This window comes from Saccoglossus kowalevskii, chromosome 16, assembly GCF_978046115.1.
Source record: "Saccoglossus kowalevskii chromosome 16, keSacKowa6.1, whole genome shotgun sequence".
Taxonomy (NCBI): domain Eukaryota; kingdom Metazoa; phylum Hemichordata; class Enteropneusta; family Harrimaniidae; genus Saccoglossus; species Saccoglossus kowalevskii.
Window position 1 is genome coordinate 16,041,981 of NC_140656.1, and position 15,061 is coordinate 16,057,041.

Here is a 15,061-nt window from a genome sequence, read left to right on the forward strand (position 1 = left end):
AAAAGTGAAAGCTTTACACAGTGAAAAAATTACACAGTGGTGATTAATATGTTATCAAATGGTACGATAAAACAAGCTGCATGTGAATGTCCAGCAGGGTAGGTGACAACTGTTACTGTTACATTTCCTGTTTAGTGTTTCATACATACTGTTCATTTTTAGTTTACATAACAATATGTGTTTATGTTCAAGTTTAGTTACAGAAATGTACTTTTTAATTTTTTTTTGCTATATTATTTTTTCAAGTGCCCGGTCGACTCCGAATCAAAACAAATCTAGACAAGAGGCACTTACCATGTCTCGCACCTCCAAAAATTATACTTTATTGGTATTGGGTGCAGTTAAAAATAATTTCATTTCAATAAATTATATAGACCTCACGTATTATGTTGCAACTGTTTTGGGAATTATGATTTATTTCTAGGGTATAATGAAAACCATCCATCAATCTATATGACCCCGGAGCACCACACCAAAGAAACACTGATGGTGAAAATGTTCAGGTACTTTGTCAAAGTTTTCAAGAATCAGTCTGGCAATCATCACTTTTTTATTCCATGATGTCCAGCCATTACATGGAAATGCTAAATAGGCTGTTAAGGCATCGGACAAGGGTACGAGTTGCCAACAGAGAATATTGTGAATTTTAATACCGAACCACAAGACAGTGTACCATCCAATAGTGCTCTGCCATTCAGTGACGAGTATAACATTAACACTTCACACTTTCATGAAATTGTTAAGTTTGTGGCATCAAGGAATGCAAAATCTTTGTCAGAAGACAATATTAAAGCAATAGAAAAACAAACACGTGGTCAAGCAGGAAATATCGCCTGGCAGAATATCAGACGGATGAAAATGACTGCGTCAAATTTTGGAAAATTTGTCAAAAGAAGATGTGAGCCTGACAAGCTTCTGCGTTCACTGTTGTACAGACCAAGCTTTTCAACATATGCAACTGAATATGGTCGAAAGCATGAGGCAGATGGTGTTAATGCGTACCTCTCGTACAAGTGTTACCAGTTTACAGAGAGGTCAAAATGAAACGACAATATAAGTCTCTCTCGAAATAGACTAGCACGGGTACAATTTACCAGGGGTATGTCCGCCAGATGTCCCGTCAGTCTCACCCACATACAAGCACCACAACATACAACAAATTAAGACACAGAGCAATATCTATCGCTTCAACAAATGTATTATCTTTTACACGATAACGAATGCACTGCCCAAGTATACACTGGCAGAGAATAACAATAATTCCTCAATTACAATAGAGGGCGCACTAACAATCGGGAAAAGTCAATGGTAAGGAATAGCAATGTTGGACTATGCAAGATGTCAAACTACGTAGGGGTTGCTCACACACTCGACAAATAGAGCATGAGTAAAATCAATACAAATTGCGTTGACCCGTACTTTGCGAGTAACAACAATTGACAATGCGTCAAAATATGAGAAGGAGCAAAACCCTATGTAATTTATACAAATCAGTTCAAATGGTCAGCACTTAGCAGTGTGATATAATTACAATAAATGCTAAACCTTAGTAACCGCCCAGGCCTACAGCCATGGTAACACACTGCAAAAATGATAATATAATAATCACTCAATGACTGGGGTCACAGTATTGATCAGCTTGAATATTATACAAGAGATCCAAAACAAAAATCATACAAATAAATGTAATAGCTCACTACAATAGCATGGGATTTTACAGAGAGAGTTCAGTCAGTGTTCTTGTTATAGGAGGTTCGCCGACGCTTCGCGTTGGTGTTCTAGACGATGTAGTAGTAGTACGAAAGAAACACACGCGTCGTAGATCAATTACGACACATGACTGGATATTGTAGTTCACGGCGGAGACTAACAGTGTTTGCGACTCTTCTGAATTCAGAGTTGACAGGCCAATGTTACGACTTGATTCGGTTGCTATGAATTAGCGTAGCTTCACGTTCATGGATATTCGCGAAGGCTTTTATTAATCACACTCACTGACAGACATCGGAAACAGCAATCAGTTGTTAGGCGAGAATAGGTTGCTCGTTGTTCCCGGTTAACGAAGAACAGGACGTCAGTTCAATGATTTACGAGACAAGTTCAATCAATCGCACAACACGTTAGCGGAGCATGGAGGCGGCCATGTTTAGCTCTCCTCGCAATGTATCATGGGGCGTTCACCCACGGAGAGTTGTACTCACAGTTACAGAATTCAGGATGTATGACGATTCCTTTTAGTTATCTCTTAAACAGGATGAAACTTCTTCCAAGTGAGTTTGAAAACGCTATAACTTCAGGTGTACTGCGTATGTTGCCTCCCGGACTTGATTTGTCACGGTATTTAATCTAGTTTTCAGCTATGACTCTCCCGCATGGCGTCGCCAATCTCGCCTTCTTGTCTTCTCCGCGGAGTGCTCTCGGCACAAGTAAATAGTTCCCAAATAAAAATAATGAATAATGATTCGAAATCCCATCCACACAGCTATTATAATAAAATACTGTTTCGTTTTAATTAATAGAACAATAGTCGGCTTATGATTTATAACCTACAATAAGTAAACTATTTAAACTGAATATCACGCAAAACACAGCGGATTACTACAACTATTATTTGTGTACAATGCGCCGGCAATCACTTTCAGCCAATCACCGACGGCAATACATTGTACTAAGGAATAAACGTTACCTTTCACAATATCAGCCGTAAATTCATCAAAACAAGTGCAAGAGGTAGGATTCACAATTTGTAGACACAATACAGATTATGGGGCAAGTCTGGACAGGATGGTTACAGATCCAACTGAGGCTGTCCACACTGTAGGAGGCCTGGAAGTAAAATGTCCCCCCTCATTCCTGAATATGTCACCTGAGGATGCTGCCAAAGAAAACTCTTTTCTGAGTCTCAGCAACGGTGTAATCATGTTGAAGAGATCCCATAATTATTATATACAAGTACAAGGACAAATGTATGCAGCTGGTTTACAGTGGGTAGACTTTGTAGTATGGTTTGGTGAGGGCTGTGATCTATTTGTTCAAAGAATAAAGTTCAATGAGGACTTGTGGTAGAGTTATTTTCTGCCAGCCCTAAATCATTTTTATTTTAGGGCTTTCCTTCCAGAAATATTAACCAGTCGAGTGAAAAGAAGGATAAAACTATACCGCCATGGGGGTTGGAAGCCATATAGAAAGTAAGTCTACTGTAAAATTAATTATATTGGCAAGAAAGTGTTTGCAGTCAAAACATGTTATGTACAGTATATATGTGCTGACTTAATTTGTTCTAAATTTTTACTTGAGGGAGAGGAAGATGGCTTGGAATTTTTCATCTGTATGTAGAATTTCCTTTCAATGTCATATCAAAACATGTTTATTTACATTATTTACACAATTTTTTTAAGTCAATATTTATTTGTGAGCGATATGGGAGCTTTGTTTATTTCATTTACTTTCATACATTTTATTCTGATGGTAAATGACAATGTAAATAAGTTTTAATATGATGTTAAGTTTATTATTGACATCGATATTCTAAATGGATTATTTACATGTCATCAATATAAGTGCTTCATTTACGTTTACACACTTGTAAATAAAAAAAAAATTGCTGATAACACAGACCTGGTGTCTTGCCTCAAAAAATCCACAACCAAGAAGTGGAGCTTCTATTATTAAAAGTTACCATAATAACTCTAATATTTAGACAACCATTTCTTAATGAAATTGGTCTTTATTCACACCAACTACCGTAGATTGACAGGCTATTATTCCTTTACTCGATCAGATTAAGTTAATGGTATACCCCATAAGACAGTTAAGATCGTGCCATTTGGTAATAAAAATTGAAGTACAAAGTGCCGATGCAAGACATTACCCTGGCTAATTAATAGCGTTATTATGGTATTTGAAAACTTAACACAAACCAAGTGTAATAAAAATACACAATATATTTGACATTTTATTGTATAAAAGCAATTAAACAGTTTTCCATGTTTTTGGCACTAAAAGTGGTGAATGAACAAACTGTAAAAATCTGGTTAGTGACCTTGGCTAAAGTTAAAGGGATGACCCCATCCAATATATGATATTTTTTAATTCGGCCTATAGCACATTCTACATGAATATGCACAGATGCAATATCCATGGTATCTTGGACTTTCCTAGCAATCAGCTGTGCTCTGGTGCCTTTAAATGGAGGAATGTTTAAATCCACCCCTGCAGGGAGAATACCTTTAATTTCAAATCGGCCATTACATTGTCGCCAGACTCCAATATATCACACAGACCAGACTTCTTTGTAATTTCTTTATCAGATATCCTACCCCGTACAAATCAGAAATGAAAGTTACTGCACCATTTGGAGAAATACCCACCAGAGCCTTAAATGTATTGTGGTGTTTGTAATTAGACCACGTCTGGCTTTGCGCTAACAAAGATGTGGGCACTTCAACAAATACAGTCAATAATAATTCGTGTGGTTGGATACTGCACAAATTCTGCTGGCATGGTATTTCGAATCTGAGACTGAGTTGGGAATGGAAAAAGTAGTTTTAGTTCATAATACAAAAAATTGATCCATGTAGTAAAAATTCTTGAAAATGTACTGCAACTAATATTAAATCTATTGGAGATATCTCCAACAAATAAGCCTACTTTTAGTCTAACCAATACCATAAACAATTCATTTAAAGTACAAGAGGTACGTTTACGACCTGGTTTCCCTCTGCCCAAAGTCTGATAATACTGTGGTTCTGACGTAGTTTTTGAATTTCTCCAGTACTGTAAATTTTCAGCCTTACTCTCAAGGAACTTATAAAAAAGCAATCAGTGCATTATACGATTGAAAACCTGTGTACAAGTTAACAGCTTTGTCATCATTCTTAATACTATCAAGAGTAAATTCCCTACTGCGATACGACTCTAACTCTGCTGTCAGATTTGCAATTCTAGCTTTCAAATCAGTCTGTTTTTCCACTAAAGATTTTGTGTATGATTTCAAAAAATCAATGTCCATATATTCTGCAGGTTTCGTTACAGGAAAACAGTAGTCATGTTCAGTTGGGGTGGTACAATGCTGACAGGTATATCAGAGACATCATACTGGGTTCCTGTGTCCACAGTAAAACTCTTAGGTGTCTATAAAATAAAATACAATTGAATTATTTGTTCAATGACACTCGTAAATCAATGAAGGTCTGTCAAAATATTGCACACAAAGGGGAGGGGTCACTTGAAAGCTTGGCGAGTTCTACTATGTCCACATTTTCACTTTGTATACCTTGATGTAAAAATGTTATAACCTGTTCTGAAATGTGAACTTTAGACTCATGTTTGAAAGCATCAAGATCAGGTTCTGTGGCCAACATCGCCAACAATAAACTGTTTTGTTTTCCCTAAAACATATGAAATATATTATGTTTTTATTCATGGCTCAACATTGTACTAAAAAAGATTAAAAAATATAACAGAAAGAAGAAAACACTTTGTTTTTGTGCATTTTATAACTGGTCTGGTCTAATCGCATTTGCAGAAAATATTTCATTAGAGAGAAAACGTGCAATAACTACTATAACTGACCAGCACTTCTTTGGGCCAGATTTGCTGTCTGTACATGGGGAAAAGCATTGTCATGGGTTCATTTTAGTGTTTATTAAAGCTGTGTGAAGGTGTGAACACCACTTCAGAAATAATGGGGCAAGCTGTGAAATCATTGTTCAGGTTGACATAAAAATGATCAAGACATTCTGTAAACCTATCCTAAAGTTGTTAGTGTATTAAATTAAAAATCCGGTAAATACTTCCACCTGTCAGTGCCACGGAAAATAGGCAAAGAACTGAATCGTGACAAACAAGCTGTCAAAATATTACTACTTACTATCTTTCCCCTGTAAAAAATTTTACGTCTAGCAGTCTGAAATGATTTGTTTGGCAGCTCCAATGTTGGCACATAGCTTTTTGATTTTAGAATGTCAAGTTTCTTCCCATTCTCAAAATGTCTGCTACGAGAATGCTGAGAAGGCCTCTACTTGTCTTCTCTCTGTATTGCATGAAGAAATGCCTTGTACCTTCCAATGGGTTTCCTTGGAATCGTATAAAATGAAACATTGTCGCCACAAGTGTTTCCCTTTCGAGGTTTTGACTTGTTTGTACACCCGGGGACACAGCAAAATCCCATCATCGATTCAATAGCCACCTAACAAAATAATAAACAGTAGTTGTCATTGGAAAACAAATGAGCACATAAACTGTTAAAATTCATGGGGCGAAATTACATTGACGTTACAAAATTTCATCGTGACGTGAGTACTAGTATATCATAGCCCTGAGTACAGTCCTGTAGGTTGGCCTTCTTCCGCTGATCATTCGGTCCCCACAGTCCTGAGAAGTCGCATAGACTGAGGATTCGACACCCGCCTACAAATTTATGGCGGCGAGCCTTTCTGCAGTTTTCATGATTGTAATCAGCCAAAACTTAGATCGATCAATCTAGCGAGCATAAATACCTTTTTTGTAGCGGAAAAATGAACCTACAGTACTGCAACCTTGACGAAAGCTAGTTTTACGCAACGAAACGACTTTTTGTTTACAAATGCGTCGCCATTTTGTTGTTCGAGATTACCAACAATGCTTTGCGTGACAACTCATTGAACAAAAGCGCATCGGCGTCAAAGTTGTGTCGTTTGGATTTTTTTGTAGGCCAACAAACATTGTATTTCTTAATTTTGTTGTTATTGTATGCCAATAAATGATAATTTAATATATTTAATGTCTTTTTCATGTACACAAATTACATTTAAAATTTCTATTTATAATTTAATTTTATAATAAGCATGTCATAATTTCCCAGCATTCCCTGGTTGCTAAGAGTTTATAATCATGGACGAGTTAAAATGCATTCATTGTAACTCAGAATTTCAAAAAAAGCTTAAAGGCTATAAACGGCAATCGATAGATGCCAAATTGCCTTCATTAGAAGATACTGCTGGTGATGTTTTGAAAAGAGAATACAATGTCATTGTCACACCAGGTAAAAAAAAATATCTGTGTTTGAATTGTTCTTTGAATTTGAAAAAAATTCAAAGTGCCAAAACACTCTACCAAAATTCTACAGGAATGTTTTTAAAAACTAAAAACAAGGAGGGCTATATTGCCCACAAAATCCTTTCACCACAGACACCTAGCACACCCCGGCCAGCGAAGAGAACCAAGATAAGCACACCAGTAAAGAAAAAAAGTGTTTCGGTTCGTAGATCAAATAATGTGGTAAGTTATTATTTATTACTATTTTTATTTTTATTGTCAACATGAAAGTTAATTATTTACAGATATAAATAAACTAGATATTATATATTGGCACAACATATATATGTATAGATGAAAATATTTTAAGTTTCTCAGTTCCTAAGTTAATAATTGTGATTTTATTTTTGCTTTGCAGTATTCATTCAGATCAACAGCAATCAAAGCCATTAAGCAATCAAAATATAAGTGGGCATTTAATGCCTTGATTAACAACAGTAAGGTAGCAAAAAATGCTTTCCATTCTGTCGTTTATGATTTAGTGAAGCGAGAAGTTTGGCGTTATTGCAAGGGAGAAAGGCTAACTTCCAGATTGGTAACGCTTGAAAATCTGGAAAAATTTGATTGGAAAGATGTGGTAAATGAAGTCAAAAACCTACTTCCAACTGTCTACCACACATTATCATCTTTGTTGACAACACGAAAATCAGAGCAACACGGAATTTTGTAAGTATCATTTTTTATTTAAGTGTCAAAATGTAGTGTATTATAATTTCAGTGTAATTATATAACATAATTTTCTAGAATAGTCTCCTATAGCTTCATTCACTTCAGATTTTATGGTACACTATGGGATGTATAAACAATACCATATTACAAGAGCATGGTGCGTATTAAACTCCTTTACATAATATGGAGTTACATGATGTAATGCTGTGATTTGCTGTTTTTGTTTTCACCCTATGAAATATTAGTGTTGTTTTTTAGGAAGAGGGCAAGTTTCCTGTTATAAATTCTTTTGTTAAATTTTTATTCAATTCTGTTTTTTTATGGTCAATTCCTAAATGCTCCAATGTTTCTAACATTCCACTATATTTTATATTTTAACTTATCTGAATTAATTTCATAATATTCTTCATTTGTCAAAAGGAAAGCCAATGGAAAATCTGGTCCATTAGCAGCGCAGTTTGGATCTATGGTATCTATAGGATTGCATATCAGAAAACCAAGAAAATTTAAATTCCTTGCTTCCGTAAATGCAGTGGAGATGTGGCGATGTGGATGTAGTGAAAGGGTATGTTTTACAAGTGGATGATATTGATATCATTGTTGACAAAGAGTAGCCCAACATAATGGTTTGAGTGAGACCATGTTGAGGTGATTTTCCATGGTAATTGGTATTCAGGTATTTTCTATGAATATAATATTAAATACTACCAAATCTTTTTTCATGCACAATTGATACTATATTGATAACAAATTTATACACTTTCAGCTTTTCCAGTGTTTCAGCAATATGGGGATAAGCTTGACAAAGGCTGGAGGCAGGGGAGTTGTTGACAGGCTAAGGGCCGGTTATGATAGGGAAATTCTTCTTTGGAAAGAAGAAATAGCATCAAAGGTAATACAACCCAAAGTACAAAAGTATAGGAGTGATGCTAAGGCACACAGACTATGAGTTGCAATTACTATACTATACTTCATTTCATGTTGATGCATTTTAGGCCAATAAAAACTATTCCTAGTCTTTTTAACCATTTATATATTTCATGTTAAATGTTCCCTTATAGATGTTTGTTATTTAATATATACATATTCAGTGTATTTAGATACATTTTTATTAATCTTACAGTTACAGCCAGCTCAAAATGCAGTATCAAATGTAGCCCGTCAACTATTCAGTGATACATGCAACATACAATTTGACAGTGACAGTTGGAGTTCTGATGCTGATACCAGCTTTGAAGAAATGACATTACAGTGTGGGCTAGATGTTGACACTGGTCATGGTGGTAGAAGTGGTGATACTGGTTATGGTACTACAGCTGGTTACACTGGTCCAAGTGGTGACATTGGTCACGGTACTACAGTTGGTTACACTGGTCCAAGTGGTGACATTGGTCACGGTTCCACAGTTGGTTACACTGGTCCAAGTGGTGACATTGGTCACGGTTCCACAGTTGGTTACACTGGTCCAAGTGGTGACATTGATCACGGTCCTACAGTTGGTTACACTGGGCCAAGTGGTGACATTGGTCACGGTTCCACAGTTGGTTACGCTGGCCCAAGTGGTGACATTGGTCACTGTTCTACAGTTGGTTACACTGGTCCAAGTGGTGACATTGGTCACGGTTCTACAGTTGGTTACACTGGTCCAAGTGGTGACATTGGTCACGGTTCCACAGTTGGTTACATTGGTCCAAGTGGTGACATTGGTCACGGTTCCACAGTTGGTTACACTGGTCCAAGTGGTGACATTGGTCACGGTTCCACAGTTGGTTACACTGGTCCAAGTGGTGACATTGGTCACGGTTCTACAGTTGGTTACACTGGTCCAAGTGGTGACATTGGTCACGGTTCCACAGTTAGTTACACTGGTCCAAGTGGTGACATTAGTCACGGTTATCATTTTTTATTTAAGTGTCAAAATGTAGTGTATTATAATTTCAGTGTAATTATATAACATAATTTTCTAGAATAGTCTCCTATAGCTTCATTCACTTCAGATTTTATGGTACACTATGGGATGTATAAACAATACCATATTACAAGAGCATGGTGCGTATTAAACTCCTTTACATAATATGGAGTTACATGATGTAATGCTGTGATTTGCTGTTTTTGTTTTCACCCTATGAAATATTAGTGTTGTTTTTTAGGAAGAGGGCAAGTTTCCTGTTATAAATTCTTTTGTTAAATTTTTATTCAATTCTGTTTTTTTATGGTCAATTCCTAAATGCTCCAATGTTTCTAACATTCCACTATATTTTATATTTTAACTTATCTGAATTAATTTCATAATATTCTTCATTTGTCAAAAGGAAAGCCAATGGAAAATCTGGTCCATTAGCAGCGCAGTTTGGATCTATGGTATCTATAGGATTGCATATCAGAAAACCAAGAAAATTTAAATTCCTTGCTTCCGTAAATGCAGTGGAGATGTGGCGATGTGGATGTAGTGAAAGGGTATGTTTTACAAGTGGATGATATTGATATCATTGTTGACAAAGAGTAGCCCAACATAATGGTTTGAGTGAGACCATGTTGAGGTGATTTTCCATGGTAATTGGTATTCAGGTATTTTCTATGAATATAATATTAAATACTACCAAATCTTTTTTCATGCACAATTGATACTATATTGATAACAAATTTATACACTTTCAGCTTTTCCAGTGTTTCAGCAATATGGGGATAAGCTTGACAAAGGCTGGAGGCAGGGGAGTTGTTGACAGGCTAAGGGCCGGTTATGATAGGGAAATTCTTCTTTGGAAAGAAGAAATAGCATCAAAGGTAATACAACCCAAAGTACAAAAGTATAGGAGTGATGCTAAGGCACACAGACTATGAGTTGCAATTACTATACTATACTTCATTTCATGTTGATGCATTTTAGGCCAATAAAAACTATTCCTAGTCTTTTTAACCATTTATATATTTCATGTTAAATGTTCCCTTATAGATGTTTGTTATTTAATATATACATATTCAGTGTATTTAGATACATTTTTATTAATCTTACAGTTACAGCCAGCTCAAAATGCAGTATCAAATGTAGCCCGTCAACTATTCAGTGATACATGCAACATACAATTTGACAGTGACAGTTGGAGTTCTGATGCTGATACCAGCTTTGAAGAAATGACATTACAGTGTGGGCTAGATGTTGACACTGGTCATGGTGGTAGAAGTGGTGATACTGGTTATGGTACTACAGCTGGTTACACTGGTCCAAGTGGTGACATTGGTCACGGTACTACAGTTGGTTACACTGGTCCAAGTGGTGACATTGGTCACGGTTCCACAGTTGGTTACACTGGTCCAAGTGGTGACATTGGTCACGGTTCCACAGTTGGTTACACTGGTCCAAGTGGTGACATTGATCACGGTCCTACAGTTGGTTACACTGGGCCAAGTGGTGACATTGGTCACGGTTCCACAGTTGGTTACGCTGGCCCAAGTGGTGACATTGGTCACTGTTCTACAGTTGGTTACACTGGTCCAAGTGGTGACATTGGTCACGGTTCTACAGTTGGTTACACTGGTCCAAGTGGTGACATTGGTCACGGTTCCACAGTTGGTTACATTGGTCCAAGTGGTGACATTGGTCACGGTTCCACAGTTGGTTACACTGGTCCAAGTGGTGACATTGGTCACGGTTCCACAGTTGGTTACACTGGTCCAAGTGGTGACATTGGTCACGGTTCTACAGTTGGTTACACTGGTCCAAGTGGTGACATTGGTCACGGTTCCACAGTTAGTTACACTGGTCCAAGTGGTGACATTAGTCACGGTTACACAGTTGGTTACACTGGTCCAAGTGGTGACATTAGTCACGGTTCCACAGTTGGTTACACTGGTCCAAGTGGTGACATTGGTCACGGTTCCACAGTTGGTTACACTGGTCCAAGTGGTGACATTGGTCACGGTTCTACAGTTGGTTACACTGGTCCAAGTGGTGACATCGGTCACGGTTCTACAGTTAGTTACACTGGTCCAAGTGGTGACATTGGTCACGGTTCTACAGTTAGTTACACTGATCCAAGTGGTGACATTGGTCACGGTTCTACAGTTGGTTACACTGGTCCAAGTTGTGACATTGGTCACGGTTCCACAGTTGGTTACACTGGTCCAAGTGGTGACATTGGTCACGGTTCCACAGTTGGTTACACTGGTACAAGTGGTGACATTGGTCACGGTTCTACAGTTGGTTACACTGGTCCAAGTGGTGACATTGGTCACGGTTCCACAGTTGGTTACACTGGTCCAAGTGGTGATATTGGTCACGGTTCTACAGCTGGTTACACTGGTCCAAGTGGTACAGGGTGTGATATTGATATAATTGAAATGGAAATATCTGAAACATCTCAAGTTAGGAAAAGTAAGTTATGATGCTGATTAATAACTGTACCTTTTAATAGTAATTAAAGTTAGTGGTTGTATCCCCACACATGTGTGAAATATGTTTGACAAACACTGAATTTTCTACAACAGAATGTGTTTTCTAAATTAATAGCATTTGTAACTGAGATTTTTTGAATTTGTTGCAAATACTGACTTTCACTCCTTGGCATCCAGTCATTTGAGAAATTGTCTATAGTGTAATATCGGTAGTGTTATTTTTTTTCTCATGTGTAAACAAACATCACCCTTTAAATTTGTATGTGCTCATTTTTTAATAACAGTCTTCTGAAATAATATTTTTTTTCTAGATCCAGGTTATTCACTGGCATGGGATAATGTTCAGATACAGAGTACTGCTCATTATCAATCCACTACTAATCAGAACAAAATGCTGATGTGGGCTAATGCCTATGCTGCAAAAAATAGAATATCTTACTCTCATGAAGAAGATAAAACCACAGTCAGTGCAAAAGACCTTTCATTCCAGATCTATATTCCATCACAGAGAATGATAGATTCACACAGAAAAAGAATGAAAACTATTGTTTCCAGAATAATTTGTGAAAACCTTTCTCACTTCAATAAATATTATTCTGACTGCGTAGAAGTCCATATTGAACATGAATATTCTGAGGAATCAGCTAAAAGAAGTGAACTGGTAAGTATAGTACAAAGTTTTGTGTGAATCAACTGTGTTTATACTGCTATGACAGCATTTTACCAAGTTACACAAATACATCAAATATGAATTGTACATAATTTGTTTTATCAAATTTCAAGGTAAACCTGGGAGTGATTCAAGAAAATCCTTCTTCTCTATCTGGTGTAATAGCCATATTGGACCATCTTTATACATATGTTCCTGTTAATGGTGATCAAACACATGTTTTAATGTGTCATGGTGATGGATTGAGTGTGGAAAGGCACATTGATGCTCATAGAACCCGGGCTGGATGCACAACAACAAAGGGAAGACTACAAGGACTGGAACCTGTTTCACAGGAGTTCCACAAAAGGGGTATTATCTTGCAAGTAAGTGTAATATTCTAGTGTTTGTCATATCAATATGTTTATGTAAATATTAAAATATTGGTCAACATCTATATAATTATAATTATATAACATCTATATAATCTATAATTGTAGTTAAGGGTGTATAGGTAAAACACAGTGACACCAATTAATTATTACTCAAACTTTGTAATTTGTCTTTAATTACAGGACATCATGAATGAGTTTTTCCTTGGGAAAAGTGCGTCAAATAGAGGGACCTTGACTCACATCAAAAACAAATTTAGACATCGAAATGTCAAGAAGAAAGTAATGGATTCCTTCAACCATGTAGCAAACTTCCTATCATTTGTGACATCTGGCTTGGTTTGCCTTCTTGTTATGAAGAAACTTGGTTTGTCTTCATTAAAAGGAAAGCCAGGAAATTCTGTATACAATGGCACCATTGAGGAGAGAACAGAGTTTCTTGACCAACTCGCCAATGAAGTTGTTGATGAAGTGTGGTTAATGAAAGACACGTCAGTACTAGAAGATATTGTTACAGGTACAGGTAGTGATGCAGGTGGTGATGGTTGTTTTAATGCAACTGGTGATAATGATGTAGGTGATGATTCTGGTATACATGAAGAGGAGGAGGAAGAGGAAGAGGACTACCCATACTGTTTATGTGGAGAAGGTAATAATACAAGTACTAATAATATTAAGCTTCATGGATAGAATACAATAAAAAAATACTACAAACTCACTAAATTATATTAAGTAATTTTTTTTGGATTACAATATTAGAATCCATATCTTGTTTGATCCATATGTCACAGAGCAAAATTTTGAGTAGTAGTGAGTAAATAATCTCGCCATAACAAACTGAAATTGCCAATTTTGACCTGATATTATTGTATCTCAAATAATTATCCGGTAACCATAATTATTTTTGGTATCCTGATTGTGTGAACTCATGCTAATGAAAATGTGACATAAACGTTCTGCTCATGTCTTTTTGAGTCTTTTTTGTCAACAAATCTATTGTTACTTCATGCTTCCAATATCATGTATTATAATACATACCCTGTTGGTTTCCTATATCTATATGTGTCTACATGTACTTTGATAAAAATGCATATTATTACATATTTTAAATGTTCAAGATATTGGAGGTATGATGGTTGAATGCTGTAATGGTGGATGTGGTAATGGAGATTGGTTTCACTTAAAATGTGTAGAACTGACTGAACACACAGTGCCTGCAGATGATGCAGATTGGTTTTGTTCAGAGACATGTTCAGGTACTTACACATATCATACATTGATCAAATTGATCTATTTGACATCTGCATCTTGGACATACATGGACAAATAATGTTCTCACATTTTGGTGTATATTTATGCACTTACAATGTATATTCTAATCATCAAAAGCAAGTATGGATCTCAGTCATGTATGGACAGTTTTCATTTAAACTTGGTTGATTGAATGGACATTTAAATCTTGTGCACATACGTTACTATGTTTTGCAGATCACATTTAAAATGGAACAATAGTGGCCGTGCCCTGTTTGGACTTACATATGTACTCCGAAAACAGGGATTTGTTCTCTGTGTGTCTGTCTGTGTATCCTCACATATATCCCAGCCTTGGCCAATAACATTTAACACACAGCTCAAAAAATTCTCACATATATGTACATATGAAATTCTGTATAAAAGTCAATTTTTATTTTCATGTTTTTTCATAGCACAAAAACTACCACGTACAACAGCATCCTGCTGTTGCAAGAACAGAAATCATGATCATGTACAGACTTATACTTGCGCCTTGTTGTGGCGTTGCCTTAGTGATTTGACAAGGAGGGATGCAATCAGAGAAAATGATGGGGAAGCAATGCTGGACCACTGGACATTTGACATGTTA

General features: G+C 36.5%; 1 pseudogene; it reads left to right on the forward strand.

Moving 5' to 3' along the window:
• Positions 1-434: 434 nt before the first annotated feature.
• Positions 435-3,192, forward strand: LOC144352364 (uncharacterized; annotated as a pseudogene).
• Positions 3,193-15,061: the final 11,869 nt, after the last annotated feature.